This window comes from Harmonia axyridis, chromosome 4, assembly GCF_914767665.1.
Source record: "Harmonia axyridis chromosome 4, icHarAxyr1.1, whole genome shotgun sequence".
Taxonomy (NCBI): Eukaryota; Metazoa; Arthropoda; class Insecta; order Coleoptera; family Coccinellidae; genus Harmonia; species Harmonia axyridis.
The window spans coordinates 30497239-30501252 of record NC_059504.1 but is presented as its reverse complement, the minus strand read 5'-3'; the positions used below and the strand labels follow the sequence as shown (position 1 = coordinate 30501252).

Genomic DNA, 4014 nt, shown 5'->3' with positions numbered 1-4014 from the left:
GGTCGAGAATGAAGTTTTCTATTAAGATAGTAGAAAAAATATATTTTTTATTATATCGCAACTTAAAATGAGAATAATTTTCATATATTTTTATCAAGTGAAAATCGTTATATTATGTTATTATTGAGTGAAGATGATCATTCTTTCAAATGTTTGGTTGGAATAATCAATTCAATATAGACTAATTCTTAAATATAACCATTTAAAGATTCAAAATGAAAGTATACTGCTTAGTAATCACCTATTTGTGTTGTTCTAATTTATTACTTTGGCTTTCGACAACCAAAATTCTAAGTACAAATATTATTGATGGTAGAATGAAAAATCATTTTTACAAACAATTTTATCGTTTAAATACAATCAGTTATGTCTATTACATTTCATTCTTCAATTTTGTATTACTTCCAACTAGTTTAGTTCAAGTCACTTATCAATTTGATAATAGTAAAATCTTTCAAAAAATTGTTTCCAGATATCACAGGCAATTAAAAAAAAGAGAGTTTATGAAGAATTGTATTCATTGAGTTTTTATTGCTGTTCAAAATACATTATTACAATAAATAATTTAAAAAATGGTCCGACTCTAGCCTATCAGCGCATGAGGAAGAACATATTCGCAGTCGGATTTCTTACTCTCCACTAAGGAGGATATTCACTCTTCCAATCATTTAATATCCAGGATATTGAAAAATATCAGGATTGAGCTCTTCCTCTTCTTAGTTCTAAACTCCTCCAAATCTTGAAGTTTATGGATCTTCTTCTCCTTATCTCTCCAAGGATCAGTTATGATACATTCATTTTTCCTGAAAAATACATATTATAACGTTATATATTGTTGTTCACATATGTTAAAAGTAATTTTCAACTAAATAACAATTTAAGATACCCATTTTCAGTCTTTCAGTGAATGAGCTTCTCTAAAGATGAATTTTTAAGCCACGGCACAGAATATGTTCCTCATTTAGTATGGCAATCTGAAAAACTGAAAATTTCAAACTATTTGATCTTCATATTTGGTTTTTCTTGAATTGAACTTACATTATTATTGTTTAAATCACACCTAGTATCATAAGTATTTATGGACTTGTCTGTACCAAACCAACTGTTGTGTTCTTAAGATCAATAATATCATGTCTAATTTCCATTCTATGTCTTATTGTATCATTTGGTATCATGTCCCTTTCAGATTTTCCAGCTGCTGTCCACTTCAGAGCTGTATGTTATTATGCTCCTAACTATTGAGTAAATTTTTTCTTATTATTCACATTTATGTTTTTAATCGATAATATCCTATTTAACATTGAGATTATTGGTTTTCTTTGGATGTTTCTCTCAGATATTACTTCTTCTAGTGTTCCATTCTTGGAAATCCTCATTCCCAGGTTTTTAATTTTAGTATTCAATCTGGGGGGAAAATCCTCCATGACAGCAGTAGAGGATTTTGATATTATAAACAGTTGTACCGTCTCTGGTTGCCCCATCTCTTGCTGTTTTGTCTCTGGATGGTCCTGTTCAATTTCTTTTGCAATAATTATTTATATGAATGAATAAAATAAGGGACAGAAAATAAATAGATATTTCACATCCATAAAAATAAAATATTAATGTACCTTCAATATTATCTTCAAGACATTTATCTCCATAATTTAATCTCTCAGGCATATAATTGGAGAAACTGAAAACTGAAGGAATAACATTTTTTTTCAGAGTTTTTGTACCATGAATATTAATAAATCATGTTGATGAAAACGGTTGCTGCATATTTTCAACAAGGAAAAAGGGTTGAAATCAATTCTTCTTCAGCTTTCATCCACTGTTCCCTTAATTTGTCATCCTTTGGAAAACTGTGAACTGATATTTCCTTTATGTATGAATTCAGAGGGTATTAAAAGAAATAAGTAAATACTTACGAATGAAATTTCAACTTCTGGCTTTTTTCTAAGCTCGCTGTACAATTGAAGGCTGCACGAGTGTGAGGCATTTTATTTGAAAATTAGTTCTTTTGGTGCTTTGAATTTCGCAATAGCAGATGGATTCTAGAAAAACATGAGCTTTCGATTAATTTTCAAGATGAAATCGACCTTTCAATAAGTTTCATGAACTTATTGAAATCCGATAAAGATTTCACGGAATACTTACCGCTAATTCCTTTTATTAGAATGTTCAACACTTTTACAAATCGAATCAATCAGATTAACTATGTGTTCAATTCAGAATGAGAGAAAAATTAGCGATTTTCTGAATGTGTGTTCAATGTTTTGATCATATGATTTTGACGTTGACTCATCTAGATCCATCTCTCTCTTTCATATGCGGCATGCCAGAATTTCTCTCTAAGGGCCTGTCCATTTGATATTAGGTCTATGGCTATAAGCCATCATGTCTCATGGGCGAGAGCTCCTTTCACACGGAGAGACGTACGGCTCTCGCTTATGAGCGAGAATCACATCGAAGGATCGAAATGCAAAGAGTACAACGGCGCTTTCACACGATGAGCCATGAGCTGTCACAGCTCATGGGCGAGAGCCGTCACGTCTCATGCATCACGACCAGAGCGCTTGTATAGGAAACAGGGCCGTCGCTAGTAGAGATGAGCGATATTTCACGAACTGTGATTTAATCACTGATATCAGACTGTCACTGGTAGTCACGGTTCCGAAAAACGAATACAGAGCGTGACGGGATCACTGTTTGAACATTTCACAGATATTTTCAGGGCATATCAACGTCCGTGCAATCGTAAATTATGAAGCCAGCCTGATGTTTTTGTTGCTTCGGAACCTTTTTCGGCACTTACTGATGCACTCTAGCAACATAAGTTCCGTGCGAACGATTGTTTCCGAAAGCCGGACAAGTATTAACAGAAAGTCGAAGCAGGCTAACTAATAAAAAAACTCAAATGAATCTTTCCTCAAAAAAAAAAAAAAATTATCAAATATAGTTAGGAAATTCGATTATTTAGGGACTGCTTCAAATACCCATTTCTGAGTTTTTTGTTGTAAAATTTTTAATTTTTCTCTTATTTTTTTGTTACAGTATTAGCCCCTTAACTATTTCGATATATACAATTATAGAATGAGTGTATTTTGTTTGGAGGTTGATTACTCATCATTATTATTAAATAAATAAATAAACGTCTGAATATATACATATGGCTTATTATTTATTATTCGATTTCCTAAAAATCATACCTTTTCATTTAGAGATTTCACAATTCTCCGATTAGCTCAGAAATTAATAGAAAATATCTAATATATTTAGGAAATTTAATTACTCAATAACTGGTTTGGCTATATTTTTGTACATTTCTGATTGTTACTTCTTCTGTTTTTCTCTTATTTTATTTGATGCAGTATCAGCCACTCAATATTATCAATATACAGGGTGAGTCTTTGACTTGTACATATATTTTAACCGTAGATTCTTGAGGTCAAAAGAAACACTTTTTTCATTTACCATTTTTTCCGATTCGGCTCGGTTGAAAAGATATGGCCATTTTAAGTTTTCATAATGAGCTATGCCGAACCTGGAAATCAGCCCACTGAAGTTTTTCCAAGCATAAATTTATACCATTTGAACTTTGGAAATGGGTTACTATATTAGCAAAACAAGCATAAACTCACTTTTTCCATTCCCTTTGGTGACCGAAGTATTATTTTCAGTATAATAAATGAGTAATAGCAATTTTGTGGGAGATAAATATGTTGATTATTTTTCTCTTGATTTCTATTTTATATTCGATAATAATAAAAAATTCAGCTTGCAACCACCCATATTAGATCTGATATTCATATCCAATCATTTATTTTCGCTTTTCCACCTCTTTTCGTAGGTACAAGAGTTAACAATTCATATAACCTTTAATTTTCATAAAGGTAAATAAACATAAATGATAATCATCTGTGGACTTTCCACGTTGCCAAGTTTACAGTCACAAAACTGTATAATGACAAAAAACCTACAGAATAATAATCTAAATCTATGTACCTATGAATACTAATCATCTCGCATCTG

General features: G+C 31.4%; 1 long non-coding RNA gene across 3 annotated transcripts; it reads right to left on the bottom strand.

Annotated features, from left to right (window-relative positions):
• Window positions 1-336: 336 nt before the first annotated feature.
• LOC123678395 lies at window positions 337-2266 on the bottom strand. Of its 3 annotated transcripts, none has more exons than XR_006747237.1 (6): window positions 2140-2266; window positions 1911-2036; window positions 1611-1851; window positions 1039-1519; window positions 887-982; window positions 337-803 (listed from the first exon to the last, which is right to left on the bottom strand). It is a non-coding gene; the product is annotated as an uncharacterized LOC123678395 (long non-coding RNA). The 3 variants fall into 3 exon arrangements; XR_006747236.1 differs by having other exon boundaries at window positions 887-974; XR_006747238.1 differs by lacking the exon at window positions 887-982.
• Window positions 2267-4014: the final 1748 nt, after the last annotated feature.